At 37.8% G+C, this 16,725-nt stretch overlaps 1 long non-coding RNA gene across 1 annotated transcript in view; it reads right to left on the reverse strand.

The window, feature by feature from the left end:
- Positions 1-3,967: 3,967 nt before the first annotated feature.
- LOC113918495 overlaps positions 3,968-16,725 on the reverse strand; it is a 41,348-nt gene continuing 28,590 nt past the window's right edge. The window contains exon 3 of the long non-coding RNA XR_003518585.1: positions 3,968-4,307. This is a non-coding gene — a long non-coding RNA (uncharacterized LOC113918495). The remainder of the gene's footprint in view (positions 4,308-16,725) is intronic.

The raw sequence follows: 16,725 nt of genomic DNA on the forward strand, positions 1-16,725 counted from the left end.
ACTAGTATCTTCAATTTATACATTAAGAAACAAATAAAAAACTAGAAAAGAACAAAGTAACTCAACTTAAGCAGAAGAAAGGAAATGATCCAAAGCAAACATCAGTAAAATAAACAACAGAAAAACAGTAGAGAAAATCAATGAAATAATAAACTGGTTCCTGGGGCGCCTGGGTGGCTCAGTCGGTTAAGCGTCTGCCTTCAGCCCAGGTCATGATCTCGGGGTCCTGGGATCAAGCCCCACATTGGGCTCCCTGCTCCATGGGAAACCTGCTTCTCCCTCTCCCTCTGCTCGCTGCTCCCCCTGCTTGTGTGCACTCTTGCTTTCTCTCTCTCTCTCTACCTAATAAATAAATAAAGTCTTAAAAAAAAAAAAACCTGGTTCTGGGGCAACTGGGTGGCTCAGTCGTTAAGCATCTGCCTTCGGCTCAGGTCATGATCCCAGGGCACTGGGATCAAGCCACGCATCAGGCTCCCTGCTCCGCAGGAAGCCTGCTTCTCCCTCTCCCATTCCCCCTGCTTGTGTTCCCTCTCTGGCTGTCTCTCTCTCTCTCTCTCTCTCTCTTTCTCTCTCTCTCTCTCTCTGTCAAATAAAGAAATAAAATCTTAAAAAAAAAAAACTGATTCTGTATGAAGATCAACAAAACTGATAAACTTCTAGCCAGACTAACTGATACGGAAATGCAAAGTGAAAACATAAATTGCCAACATCAGAAATGAGAGAGGTCACCTCACTACACATCCTACAGACACTAAAAGGATAAAAAAGCAATATTATGCACAATTTTATGCCAATAAACTTAACTTAGATAAAAGGGAAAATATCATGGAGTATCTACCAACGCTTACTCAAGAAGTAAATAACTGGAATATTCCAATATCTATTTAAAATTAAATTTATAGTTAAAAGCTTTCCCACAAAATGGAATTCTACCAAATATTGAAGGAAGAAATACTACCACTACTAAACAAAGTCTTTGAGAAAGTTGAAAAGAAAGAAACACTCTCCAATTCATTCTAGGATGCCAGCATGACCCTCAACCCAAATTCTGAAAAGACACTACAGGAAAACTGCATACTAATATCCCTCATGAAAATGTACATACAAAATTTCCAAGCAGTCTGAAGTCCTAGCTCATTTCCTTGATGATTATAAAATAATCGCTCCCTATGTTCTCACTTTTATAGTCAAAATTGGTTTATATACCAGTCAGCCTCATTCTGCCTTTAGAACTTGTAAAGGGATACATTTTCCAGGTTTGAGGCCATTTTTTTGTTAAATTTATTATGAAGTCTGGCAAACACGGAGAAAAGCACCTGTTCATAGAGCTCGATGCACTATGAGCTCATGCACTGAACACACCCATGTAACCAAATCCGGATCAAGACACAGAATCTCACCAGCACCAGTAGCCCCTCACTACCTATCCCCTCTAAGACTAACCACTATTCTGACTTCAAACAGCAAAGGTGAGTTTTAACACATTGGTTTTACCAGTCAACTTAAAAAAAAAAAAAAAAAAAAAAACCTCCATTTGACAGTCATCTGGAATTAATCTCTAGACATTTTTGAATAACCATCCATTTCATTAAAATATATTTTGTGTGTAGCCCCCACTATTTATTTACAAGTTGCCCAAGTAGTTTCTAAAAATCATGTATTATTATTTCCCAGCCTATACATACTTAGGGCAAGGTCCATCATTACTGTAAATCCATGCTTCAAATAGACTTCCTGATAATTGAACTACTACAACAGGCTGCTTGTATCTAATTAGATCAGGACTATTTTTTTTTCCTTGAAATATAGTTAGGAAGAATTGACTTTTATTTGTGCTTGATTTTAATATAATCTTGATTTGAGTTTTCTAAATGAGAAAGAGTCTCTTTTGGCCATTTGTCCATTTTGTGAAGGTGATTTTAGTTTAAAATAATTAACACATTCTGTGAGTCCATTTAGCTGAGTATACATAAATTGCAAAATATCCCATTTTGGGGGTTGACAGCAGATGAATGATAGCATCACTCTCAATTCCTTCGAGGGATGTATATTAGGGTTTGCCAGAAAAACAGAACCAATAGGATATAGATGCATGCATATGTGTGTGCACATGTGTAAATATCTGGCATGTTGGCCCAACCAAAAAGACACATAAAATTAACCATCATAGGGTGGAACTCATCCTTTGGCAGGAAGACCTTCCACAACCCTAATACATTGACCAAGTGAGGACTGTTGAGCCAATACAGTTTTCAAAAATTATAAAGTATAATGTCTTAATTTTTAATTTAAATATGATATATAATATGTATATATATACAATTTGACTATTTTAAAAATACAAATAAAAGCTGTAATATTATCTCTTAGCCAAAGTGGATATCTTTTAGTATCCTACTGTGGTTTTTTCTAAATGATGAGGGGATTTTTTAAAAAAACAGTACTGACATAAGTGAATTTGTGTCTTAGTTTAAACAACTTGGTAAAATAAAATCTTTGGTATTGATTTATGTCATCATTCCAAATTCTTTTTATTCATTTATTTTACTCACCTATATTTGGCCATTTCCTACACTTCGAGTTTCTTGGAACGCAACCTCTTGATCAAACAATGATCTGGAAAGCCACTTAACTCATGGGAAACTAAACTTTCTGTGAAATAGAAGTGCCTCCTTTTATAACATGTAAAATCCCCTGTTGTTTAATTATTTTATACATTGTATTTCTTAAATGAAGACCTTCAGAGAAGTTGAAGATTCATTCATATTTGGCCAATGGATATTTTTATGTGCTGTATTTTGGGTAAGGAAGAATTTACTATTTAAATCCTCTAACAAGAGGAAATGGGTCTACTTCAGACAATTGAGTTTTAACCAACTCAGTTTCATTTTTATTAGGATTTCATTCTGAGAAATAGCTGGTGTCGTTGATTGCTTTGTTCTCCTTGGTGATTCAATTTCACCGTTGTATATAAAATAGTGGGGAAACACTATAACTTGAATAGTTTTGGCTTACATTTGGGCTCCTATAATTTCATTGTAATAGTTTTGCTTGGCTTCCAAATTCTATCTAAGTCCCAGTTTATATTCCCCTTCAACTGAATAATTACTAATCACCACATTTCCATAGTCCCTGCCAACATTTTTTCCTTTCAGTGGTACTGGAAAGTAGTTTGTGTTCTGATTGTGTTTGTTTGGCAAAGACATTTATTAAGACTTGATAAAGGCTCTAAATGGGCTACATTTTCTTCAGCTGGTTCCACTCATATTCAAAACCTTGACCAGGCCAGTTGGTTGGTTTGTTTAAACTCAGAGTTGTTTTTTCCCCCATTATGTGCTTTCAAGATCTGGAAAGTTTTAGGGGATTGTTTTTTTTTAATCGACTATGGGTTCTTTTGAGAACCACAGATATAGCTGAAATCGTGCCGTTTGTTGAAAGTATAGCCTAAGTTAAAAAAAGCTCAGACTTTGGATTCTTGGGCCAAATATACTACTAGTTTGAGTCATGGCCCCACAACATACTTACTTCTCTGTGCCTTGTTGCCTAGTCTTACAGATGTGGAACTAACAGTTACTTAATTTAAAGGTTGCTATGATTACCACCATATACACAGTAAGTGCTGAATGTTCTGGAGCACTAGATACTCTCTGTCTTTGGGGTAAGTAATTCGGTAAATGAAATCACTTAGATATTCAATAAACTCTGTAGTCGGCCAGTTGAATTAATCGATGGGATGTTGCAGTCTCCATACAGATACTCCTTTAAATTCAAAGAATTTAATTTAGATGAGTTAGATAAGCTTAGAGCTTCCCCTAGGAATAAACACTACTGAGGAACTTCAGTGTCTCTAAGTTAGTCAGGTAAAATGACAGGTCACTCTTAAAAAAGTTATTAATTCCAAATTACCATATTTTATCAATTTAAAGACACATTTTTTCACATCTCATCTTCTGTGATATTAGGAAGCATTTTACAATCTGTGACTGTAAACCACGATCACGTCAGCCAGGCCTCGCCTGAACATCTAGGGTTCCGTCTTAGCTTTCATATTCTCATCACTCCAGTTGAGCTAAATGCCGGGTTGATACTATATGTGTTGAGTTTAACTGCCTTTTTGAATGTCTTTTAAAAGATTACAGTTTAAAGATAACTCAGCATTAAAACCCAAAGGTTACTGTCTGCAGGAAGGCATGAAGACAGAGCAGTTGAGTATACATTTGGTACTAAAGAGGCAGACGTTCATTCTTTGAAGGGATATTCACAATTCCGGGTTTTCTTGCAATGCAACAATCAAATGCTTTATAGACCTAAGAAAGGATGATACAAGTATGAAATGTTATGATAGGTTTGTTCCTGAAGTACATACAACGGTCTATTGACACTTTCTAATAAGATCAGTAGTTTGGGGATTTAAAAAAACAAAACAAAACTGCAAATTATACTAAAAAAATCTTTAAAGAAATTCCATGTCCTCAACACTTGATAACCCAGAGGGCAATATTGTGTAGAAAAACAAGGACATCAATAATTCTAAGTTGAAGAGTGAGTCAGAAATATTGGACTCTGAATGTGAAGAAGTTTAAAAAATATCTTCCTTAATTTAGTGCATTAATATTTTCCTTTTTATACCTAAATGAGAGTGATCAATGATTTTTTAAAAAATTACATTAGAAATCTAAAAGAGCTCTTGCAGTAAATAGAAAAAAAAAACAATCTAAGTGATAGGGACATTGTGTATAGCTTAACTGGCTGCATTGTTTTCTTCTTTTGTGATATATAAAATAATAGCATGAATTAAACTGATGAAAACATATTTGATGAAATATAATAAACATTAGTAGCAGCGTAAACCAGTACTTCTTAAGCTATCTGTAGGAAAGGACCTAATTGTATTAATTTCTAATCCATTACAAGTATTTTGTTTGTTTTGGGGGCTTTTTAAAAGGGTTTTATTTATTTGACAGAGAGAGAAAGAGAGAGGGAGAGAAGGAGAGAGCACGAACTAGGGGGAGAGGCAGAGAGAGAGGGAGAAGCAGACTCCCCGCTGAGCAGGGAGCCCGCCCCAGGGCTCCATCCAGGACCCTGGGATCATGACCTGAGCCGAAGGCAGACGCTTAACCAACTGAGCCACCCAGGCGCCCCAAATCCGTTACAAGCATTTTGTAAAGTCAAAAAAAAAAAAAAAATTAAGAAGAAAAAAATATAATTATTTTTTATATTTTTTATATTATTAGAATTATTAGATAACAACAAATGCAACATTACTTTGTCAATTGCTTTAAAAGTTTCCCAGGACTTCCCGTCACTTTCTGAACTCATCTCGCCCTGGACCAGTGGCAGTTCACGGACCAGCAGAGTTCGTCAGCCAGGCTTTGAGCGCTACCAACCTTTCCCACCCTAGAAGTGATTTCATCACTGAACTGTCAAATATTCTCAGTGATGCCAGATGGAGTTCACAAGAAGATGAACTTTAGGTTTTCTTTCTTAAACCCAACAATATGATGTCTTACAACTGATTGAACATTACGTAGTTTATAAAACACTGGCACCAATGAAGCCTTCATTCAAGTCACGTTGGCTGCGTAAGTTCAGGCTTTGATGCACGCTCTCTACGCCAGACACATACATATATTGGTAATAGGGACAGCAACAAAAACATAGCTCATCTCAAAAACAAGATAAGCATTTTTATTGGATAGAAACACCGAGCAAAAAGCAGGGACAAAGCCAGCAGGCCACAACAGCCAAGAGCATAGCCGCCGCTGAGGAAGGGGGCCCAACAGTACTCCACGCAAGAAGGCAACGGAAATACTCCTCGAAGCCAGAGGCTGGAAAGAGGCTCCTGCTCTCGTGAAAGGAGATAGACAGAAATGGCTCAGACTCAAATTCCAAAAGAAGCTGGGAGTGTGAGAAGGCAAGGGTGCAAAGACGTGGTGTTCCTGCCAAGCCCTGGACCGTGCCCCCTGCTGGTTCCTCAGTGGAACTGCAATATCCTCGGCTATGGAAGTGCGTTTGCGTATAGCCATCCACTCACGTGATCCTCTCAACTGCCCTGAAAGGACGCTGGGTGCGTGCTATTACTCTTATTTGGCAAATGAGAACACCGAGGCTCAGAGAAGTCACCTAGGATCATGCAGCATTCAAGCAAGCATCAGAATCAGAACCAGGACTCCTACCTGTGTGCTATGTCCAACTTAAAGTGCATCTGGAAAACACAACGGAAGATGTATAGCATGGCTGCAGTTAGAATTGCTAGTAGAAAATGTTCTTTCTTTGCAAATTCCAGCATTTTTAAATTAGAACTGAACCAGGTATTATAATTTGTGGCTATTATAATTTGGGTATTTTTCTCTCTCATACCAAAGGATGTCAGTATTTCCTATAAAGTTTCAACAATAGAGGGGGTGGATAAAATTTTGCCTCCTATAGTTTAGTATATTGGTTCCCATCTGGTACTATCAACTCTAAGGGGAGAGAAGGGACCTTCAAGAAAGGGAAGAGAGGATCTTCATATACCATTAGGTGGCGAGAAGCCAGCAACAACATGATCGAAAGACTGGACAAGAATTTTCAAAGGTTTGAGATAATATTTGAAAAGTATATGCCTGCAGACATCCTAGAATTTTCAAAATAGTCCAAATTAACCTTACTTCTTCTAATTTACGTTGCTCACCGGATTATGAATAAATGTGATTTAATGCCAATACTCACACACACACACACACACATAAACCTGCCAGATCTTTTAACCTGATATATATTTTTTTTAATTTAGAAGCCCTAGGCTACATTGAGGGAGAGTCTCTGAAACCAAAGAAGCTAAGTAAAGGTGTTTTGTGCATCAGCCTTGAGCTGATACAGAAGTTAGCACAGGAAACACAGTCCTATACCACAGTCCTATACCAACGTGAACTAAAGCCATGCTCACCTTGCCCAAGTTTCTAACGAAACTTCCCTTCGAACCTTACCGCTAGCACCTCTCCACTGGCAAATAATAAAAGTTTTGGTCCTCTAGTATCCCTCTCTAACCTCATCAATTGTCTTGTTCACCAACAAACATGGTATATAGGAAAGGACAGATTATAATATTCTAAATTCCCTGAAATTATGTGAAGTTGCTCAGAATTTAAACAAAACAAGGTTACGCTTTTTAATTTAAAAAGTAAACATATGTAAACAGTTTTCTTTATTCTTATTCAGTGCTTCTTCATTCCTGTCCTGACTAGACATTAAAAGCCATGTCGTATGAGCCGTCAAACTTTAGGTGTGTTTAAACGTACACACTTCTTGCACACATGGTTGGCACACGTGGCTTTCCATGTCACTTGGCATATAATGCCTTGTTTGCACTTTCAGGGTAAGAGAGGCTATACAGGCATTTCACTACAAAGAGTAGGCGGGATGGAACTGAACACATCTTGATTCCCTGAACTGTGGGTAAAATACTAGAAATGCTTGTTGCCTTTTCTTCAAGAGATCTGGAGCATCGCCCTTAACCCTGAAATCCATTAAGGAAAAGAGCCCACACATATCAGCTCAACTAAAAATGCTTTGGGACAGCCTGTTTTTTTCAAGGTTATAAGCTAGGATAAATAGTGAAGAGAAATTGAAATGTCCTAGTTTACATCTTAGCAATTAGAGAGTATCAAAAACAAACCATAAAATGCTTATGAGACTTACATGTTAAGCCAAGCACTTATAAATTGAGGGGTTTTTCTTTTTGATTTCTAAAATAGGAATTCCTCACATCATTTAAGAGATGGGAAAAAAATTTTTAAATTAGTTTTCTCTTTGTTCCTCTTATTGTGTGGCTTTTGACAAAGTCTCGGTGAGTGGAGCCCTTTTCAAATTCCATTTGCCAAACCAGACTCTGGCAAAAAAAAAAAAAAAAGATTAGGCCAGTTATAACACAGACTTATTCCCAAATAAGGGCTGAAATTAATGTGTTTCTAACTATTTAAATATCCAAGTGATGCTTAAAATCCCTCTCTAAATAATAAAATAAAATAAAATAAAAATATAAAATCTCTCTCTGCATAAAAGAGAAACTTGTCAGAACTCACTCAGTGTTAGTCCTTTCCTGAAAATGATGTCTCCATTCTTGCAGATTATCCAGCTCCAAATTAATTATCAATTGCAGTATGCAGATACATAGTCATAGTTTGGTAGTTGGCATACGCATTTAGATTCAGGATTCCTACTGCTTTGAAAAACATTTAGCAGTATCTGTCAGTTGACATTTATAGGTATATCAGTTGGAGAACTGGGGATATTTCACTGTGATGTGAGCACAAGAACTGGGTCCAGTGAGCTATGAGGCTGAAGAAGAGAGCATGAACCATAGTAGAGGGTCTTAAACAGATTCCTGTGAGCTCAGAAACAGAGAGAATGGTGCTTGCTAGGGGCTGGAAGGTGAGGGAAATGGGAAGATGTTAGTCAAAGAATATGAATTTTCAGTTGTAGGAGGAATCAGTTCTGGGAATCTAATGTTGAGCATGGTGACTATCGTTAACAATACTGTATTAAAAACTCGAAAGTTGCTAAGAGAGCAGATCTGAAGTGTTATCGCCACACACATACACAAAGAGGTAATTAGGCGAGGTGATGGAGATGTTAATTAGCCCTCATTGTGATAATCATTTTGCAATATATATATGTGTATAAACAGTGTTATATTCTAATAATAACAATAAAGTGGGGGAAAATTCAATTGATAAAGGGCAGCCGTTGATAATGTCTAAAAGGATAGGGTCACCATCAGATTTGAATTTTACAGCTAAATATCTGGAGGCAGTGTGAGAACGAACTGTAGGGGGTTAGATAAAGGATGGACTATTTAGCAAGTCTAAGTGAAAGGGGGTGAAAATCTGAATTCAGGTAGTGATGATGGGAGTAGAGAAACACAGAGAGAGATTTTTGGGAGGCAGAATCCAAAAAACTTGATCACAGATTAAACAAATGTTTGGATGGAGGGATGGATCAATGCTTTGCTGATCCATTCTCTATACCCTATTATTATCAATGAAATCATTTGCAAATCACCTGAATTTGCAAGTGAATGCCTATGGGGAAGAGTAATATTTCTAATATTTAACAACCACAGATTTAACAGCCCAGGCACTCATTCTGGTTTTTAACACTGAATCAGAGGCAGGAGTGCCTTCGCTTGGCCAGGTACTAACCCCTTAATTGTTGGATCTTTGGGAGATCATTGGGGGCTTCTGGGGGAGAATTGGTTTTGCAGGGATTGTGGTAGCAGAGAGATTAGGGGCTCAGGATAGTAACTGTTTACTAAACAAGCAAGAGGTCTTTCGGCATTTTAACAACTGGTATGGCTAAATATTAGCTTTGGCTTTGATGAAGAGCAAAAATAGCAAGCCCCAAGAGAGAATTACCCCATTTCTAAGAAAATCAGTAACCACACAAATTCACAGGAATCCTCCTCTGTGCATCACCGGGCATCTTCTACAAGTTCAAGTTATGGTGAAAAAGAAAAAAAGTTGAGAACCAAGAGACCTAAATTGGAGATCTGGCTCCGCCCTTTAATAGTGTATGACCTCAGGCAAATATTTAACATTTCTGAACTTCATTATTTTCCTTTATAAAATGGAACTAATAGCATTTACCCTGGTACCTCCCAGGGATGAAGTGTGGATCAAGTAACATATACAAAAGAGCTTTGTAAATTGTGAAGCTCTCTGTAAAAGTTGGTTATTGTTTCAATATTAATGCTGTAACCTGAGTTTCCCTAGGCGTCCTCTGGCTGTGGAAGGCTTAATGACATAGGAATGACATTAATTTAAGCTGCAATAGATAGTCCTTGTTCCTGCCTGCTCACTCAGGATCTCAGCCCTTGCAACATTCTCCTGAGGACTCCCCAGAGCTCTTAAGCCAGTCTGGCCCTCCCCTCAGCTGCACGATTTGGGCTGGGTACTATCTTGGAGTGCAAGGCTGGTGCTTCTAGTGGTTCAAATAAACAGCTTCCCAGCACAGTGCCGTCATATGCACGACACACATCAGTGCTTGGGCCATGTCCTCTCAGCCACTACATTGTTCCACCAGGCACTGCGGGTGGGAACTGCAGCCACTTTCTGCTAGGATCCGCCACGGAAGCCCACACAAGGAGAGAGGAGCTACCCTGGGTCTTGGGTGGTAATTCTCAATCCCAGCTGTACGCTGACTTCTCCTGGGAAGATTTATTTTATTTTATTTATTGGACAGTGGCTTGTTTCTGCATTTCTTAAACCAGTTCTTTCTTACACACACTGTTTGTGTAAACTATGTTTCTCTTGCTTTCTTTTTTTAAGATTTTATTTATTTATGAGAGAGAGAGAGAGAGAGCATGAATGGGGGGAGGTGCAGAGGGAGAGGGAGAAGCAAGCTCCCTGCTGAGCAGGGAGCCTGATGAGATGTGGGGCTCGATCCTGAGATCATGACCTGAGCTAAAGGCAGACACTTAACCAACTGAGCCACCCAGATGCCCCTTTCTCTTACCTTCTTAACCATAAAGGAACAAGAAGTTCTGTCTTTTTTTTCTTTATTGACATATAGTTGACATGCAAGGTTATGTTAGTTTCGAGTGTACTACATAGTGATTCAGCAACTCTATACATTATGCTATGCTCCTGGGAAGATTTTTAAATGCCAGTGCCTAGTCCCTTCCCCCATCAGACTAATGGAAGCCAAATCCCTGGAGTTAGAACCCAGACATCAGTATTTTAAAAAAAACACACAAGTGACTCTGATTCAAGTGAGTGTTGAGGGCCACCCTATGGATGGGGGAGCACCTACCTCTCCCCTGCCATGTGTCACCTGTTCAGCCCCAAAAGCTGCGCAGTGTGTGCCACCCCCCCCACCTGCTTCAGAGAGGCTCTCCAGAACTGTAACAGAAACTGCTATATTAAATTTTTCTTAATTTTTCCTATCTATGGTCATTGCATTCACTCCATTAAGTATAAGAAAATGTTGTTTGGGACACCTGGGTGGCTCAGCCGGTTAAGCGTCTGCCTTCGGCTCAGGTCATGATCCCAAGGTCCTGTGATGGAGCCCTGCATCGGACTCTCTGCTCAGTGGGGGACCTGCTTCTCCCTCTCCCTCTGCCTGCTGCTCCCCCTGCTTGTGCTCTCTCTCTCTGACAAATAAATAAATAAAATCTTTAAAAAAGAAAATGCTGTTTTATTTTTATATCATACTTTCACCTTATTTTCCATGTATATTTTATAATGTACATAAATAAATAAATGTGTATTAATCCCGTGGGCTCAAAATATTTTATTAATTGGGGTGTGGGATCAAAATTTTGTAGAAGACCATTATCTTTCTGGTACCTGTGACACTCCATAATTTCTTAATGTAAAATTGACTTTTTTCTGATCTAAAAAAATCTATAACTCATTTATTAAATCATCTCATATACAGACTTTAAAATTCATTAAGGAGTTGAAGTTCCTAAATACTAGAAGTACTAGTGAAAGCCACAAGCTTAAAAGGGATTTTGTTTGTTTCGTTGTTTTTTGTTGTTGTTGTTTTTTGTTGTTGTTGTTTTGGTCAAACTGGTCTCCTGATTCCAAGACCAAGGGTTTTTAACAAATATTTAAATATTGTATATTTAAATATGAAATATTAATACACATATAAAAAAATTTAAATTCGCCTGTGAAATAAAGATAATAATTTTAAAACTACGAAGAGAGACTTTCTCAGATGTTTTCCAATCAGGTAGTAAAATGCCAATGTGTGTTTTGCTAAGTGAAAGGGCCTCAACCACAAGACCTTTTTCCTTTCAGGATAATTTTGTAAACAGCTCGCTCCTTAATTAAGCAATATAAAATGCTCAGCTAAATGACTCATCTCTACTACCTTGAAAGGGATTGAAAAAAGGCTATAATTACTAATACAAGTTCCTTGCAAATAGTTTTACACACGCCCATTCCTTGCTCATTCTACACTGTGAATTATTTACCCCAGCATACAAAGTAAGTTATTAAAGCAAAACAGTGATAGAAAGCCTGAATGGTTGTATTATAAAAACTTTGAATTTTATTGGAAGGTGGAGAAAACATTTCCTGTGATTCTCTAATCAAAACTCCCTAGGGCCCCATCACAGGGCCTTTCAAAAGCAGCCCTGACCATTGAGAAGGGGAAACTTTGCCCACCGGAGAACCTCAGCTCCACTTTGTTTAGGAAGTGATGACTGAAGTTTAATTCATTGGATCACATGGCCCGGAAATGCTGTGCCAGCTTAGATCTTACTTTGAGTTTCCTTAATAAACTCAGTGTAGGGGCACCTGGGAGGCTCAGTAATTAAGCGTCTGCCTTCGGCTCAGGTCATGATCTCAGAGTCCTGGGATCAGAATCAAGTCCCACTTCTCATCGGGCTCCCTGTTCGGAGGGGAACTTGCTTCTCCCTCTCCCTCTGCCCCTCCCCCAATTCGTGCTCTCTCTCTCTCTCTCTCTCTCTCATAAATAAATAAAATCTTTAAAAAAAAATAAACTCAGTGCATTTTAGTTCAAAGATGCAGAGACCTGTTGGTAACTCTTTGGCAACAATCCGCAAACTGTACTAAGGCTTCCTTCAGGCACTTCATGTATAATCTACAAGAATTCCAGCTGTTTTCCTTTAGTCCATTTTTCTAAAGAATACATTTCTTCCATTAAAATCGATGTCACAGAGAAATTTTTTTTTTTTTTTGGTAAAACATGCTCATTAGTTTTCTTTTATCTAAATATCTACTCAAAGAAAGTTGGTTGTCTAAACTCTTCAAGCAACTCCTCATATTAGAATGTCAAGTTCCTTTCTAGCTTTAGCTAATGGGTCAGGAATGTAAACTTGATTTTGGTTGCTAAAAGTTTTTCATTGTAGATCTTTCCAATCTCATAATTTCATTCAAAGTTAAGTTTTTTCTTCTCATCCTGTTCTCCTTGGTCATTTTTGAAGCTTCGTTTTTTGTTAAACTCTTCCTGTTTCTGCATTATGTATAGAAGGTATTTTATCTCATATTGTAATAACCATGGCCAACAAAGTCACTCCAAATCTCTCTCATTTATATACTCCCTTTTGATGAGAAATTATAATAAATGAAAAGCATCAAAGATTGTGCTTTCATTAAGCAGGGAATTCAGACTAAAATAATCTATTACTTAATGAAAAAGAAACATTTTGTTATTTATTGTTATTTACAATAAATTCTGTTCCAGTCTGTTCCATTTTTACATAGATGGGACTTTTTCAAGGGCTAGTTCTATGAAAACCAGTACTTTGTAAGTCCATAAATAAATAGGACAACAATATTTTTTAATATCAGTCTGGGAACTGTTAACTTTCTTCACAGAATCTACTTCCCACATTTCTTAACATTTAAGCAACAACAATTAGAGAAGTAAGTCTACTGGAAAGCAGGAGGTAGGCATGGACTCAAAACAAAACTTGCAAAGACATTAGAATGATGTCCAATACTTTAAAAACCTACAATAGTTAATGACCACAGCAAAGGTGCCAGGAATGGGCTAAGGTAAAAGATGGAAAGATGAAGAAAGAAAAAGTATCTTGCAATAGTTAAGTCTAAGGAGTAGAAGGAAAAGCAAATAGGGAGGCTTTACAAATAGCATCCCATTATTCATTGGGCTAGTTTTGTGTAGAGAAAAGTACTTTAAGGTATAATTTTATATTTTCACTGATCTTTCTTCACACTGAGAACATATGTACACATGATATAACAATGCATAACCTTGAGACTCATCAAAGTAGCGTATATATAAAAGAAAAGTTCTAAGCAAATAATTTACGGAGAGGAAAATTACCGAAATACACATTAGGCAATTATAGAAGATATGCTGGACACAATTTATTAAACAGCCAGCTAAGGGGTGCCTGGGTGGCTCAGTCGGTTAAGCATCTGCCTTTAGCTCAGGTCATGATCCCAGGGTCCTAGGATACAGTCCCACTTCAGGCTCCCTGCTCAGTGGGGAGCCAGCTTCTCCCCCTGCCCCTCCCCCTGCTCGTGCTTTCTCTCTCTCTTTCAAATAAATAAATAAAATCTTTTTTTAAAAAACAAAAAAACCAGCTAAATTATATCCAACAGCATAGTTCTAAAACTGGTATTTGTTATTGGTGGTGTTGGTTATTTGAATTAGTAAAAGTAAGATATTACCATTGATGAGAATGTGACAAATATAAAATAAAGAAGATATTTTATCCACTGTTTCACCAGATGAGTGAATAAAAACAGCAATTTAAAAAGACACAAAATTAAGGCTGATTGAGGCAAACAACAACAAAAAAACTGAAGAAAAATCCACAGCAATCTATAAATATTTGAAGGATTTTGGCAAGATTTACTTTTAACCATTGTTATAAAAAATTTGATACTTTACATTGGATTTAACTTCAAGCAGGAGAGGAAATATGAATCATTGTTATTGAGCATCTATCACGTTCTGCCCTCTCGATTCAATGTCCCAAGAACTTTGCAAACTAAGGGATGTTATCTCTATTTACCTGATAAAGAAAACAGGGCTTCGATGGGCTAACAACTTGTCCAAGGTTTTACATAGTTGGAAGCAAGCAAGATATTCTAATTCAAGTCTGTCTGGCTCACAGGTCACTTTCAGAGTTTCCAACTGTATTTGATAAAGCCCCGTAGATCTTTTAGTGTGCCAAAGGGCAAGAGGGAGGGGTCTAGGGAATTTGAGTCTTAGATCACTGTTTCCTCTTTAAACAAAATAGTTCCACTGTTGCTTGTTTTGTACTAGAGATCTGTGTGAGATTTCAGTAAAAACAAACAGGCAAACAAAAACTCTCCTGAGAAAACTTCAAAGACACTCCACTACACAATGCTGCCTAGAGCTCAGCTTTCAGAAGTTTCTGGACTGAAAAAAAAAAACCTGTGGGAGACAAAAATGTCCAATTTAACTCTTTCTCTAGAGGTGTTAAAGTGGAAAACAGACAATTATATTTTGAGAACAGAGCATGTCCCTTTTCTTCCTTGATGAACAAGAATGTAAGACATTATCCCTCAGGTACTTTCTAGAATGAGCATGACAAATTTAGAGCACCCAAACCCTTGGCTGTCATGGCTATTCACTCGCCACTGAGGCAAACCAGAGTCTTGGAACGTTTTCCTACAGAACACTCCCGGCAGTTCAATGAGTAAATCAGAGTTACATGAACTATTTAATTTTATTTCTATACCATACTTTTCCATAAAAAATCAATAAGGGGACACCTGAGTGGTGAAGTCAGTTTAAGCATCTGACTCTTGGTTTTGGCTCAGATAGTGATCTCAGGGTCCTGGAATTGAGCCCTGCATCAGATGCCATGCTCAGCACGGAGTCTGCTTGGGATTCTCTCTCCCTCTCCCTCTGCCCCTCCCCCAACCCCCAGCCCTCTCTCTCTCTCTCAAATAAATTATCTTTAAAAAGAAAAAAGACTGGTTTTCTGTAAAAGCAATAGATTAAAAAATTTTAAAAGACTATAAAAGAAAAAATAATACATTCTGAAGAAATTTACTTTTCCCCAGAACCAGTGTTTTTTTTTTTTTTAAATACTTCAACTTGAATTTTCAAAATAAAATATCTCAGTTGTCCCACTGAGGCCAGTGGAAAGTATGAAACTGCAGACTGTGTACTGTTTTCTCCTTCATTCACTACTTGTGACCCAAGACCTACCCTTCCCTTCTGCTTCCATGCTTTCATCGGTCTCTGTTGGGCCACTTAGCTCCAGCTAAATAGAAAGAATGAAGAAAGAAGCTTTCTTTAGCCCTCTTGTCAACTTGCAGATGTATGACCCCTCTAGAATCACAAAACCTGCAGGTTCTTGCTCTCAAATCTCATAAACGCAATCAGAACAGTCTCAATTTGACTACCCGTTCTAAAAGCAAGTTTGTCTAAATCAGGGCATGATTTATGATGGAAGAAAAAAATGTTAGAGAAAGAGTGTGTTGTGTCCTCACCCCCATTTTACTTAAGCCTTCTCCAGAATGAGAACATGGCAGGCAGCAAGATCAAGCAAGCAGTGATAGAAATGTAAAGATTGAGGGAAAGAGCAAGAGTATTTATTAAATCCGGGGGCCAGCAAGGGTGGCAAATACTATTCCCTCTTCTCCTTTTGCAAAAAGATATAAAACAGGTTGGTGTACTAGAAACTTTGTTAGGTGAAAAGAAAGAATTTTAAAAGATAGAAAGAAATTTGGTAGAGGTTGAGGGCAGATTTTTTTTTCCATTCTACCTTTTGGGAGTGGAATTTTGTGTGATGGGAATTTACCTAAGACATTTTCAAGCTTTCAGGAGATTTATGGGCCTGTGGAAGTGGGTAGAAAGAGAAGCAGGAGGTTGTGTGTGCTTCCAAAAAACCTATGGAAGGCCAAGATGAAAGCTCTGGATATTTGCAAGAGAGACAGAGCTTCTGCTTTTCTTCTTGCTTGTCCAACACAGTTTATCATTAGAAGAAAAGGTAGAGATTCCAGGAGAACAACACTCCAGAAATGGAGAGGTACATTGGGCAGGAAAAACCACATGCTGCTGCAAAAACAATAAAATCTTATTGGTTTAAAACACTAAAGTTTTGCTTCTTGTTCAATCTACATATCTGCCTACTCTACTCATAGTATGCACTCATAGGGCACCCCCCATATCAAACTTACTGACGGAGCACTCTACCATCTCAAATGCGCCAGAGAGAAAGAGAATACGAACAGTTCTCATGTTGGCAATGAAGTGATTTTCCTG

Source organism: Zalophus californianus, chromosome 1 (assembly GCF_009762305.2).
Source record: "Zalophus californianus isolate mZalCal1 chromosome 1, mZalCal1.pri.v2, whole genome shotgun sequence".
NCBI classification, from domain to species: domain Eukaryota; kingdom Metazoa; phylum Chordata; class Mammalia; order Carnivora; family Otariidae; genus Zalophus; species Zalophus californianus.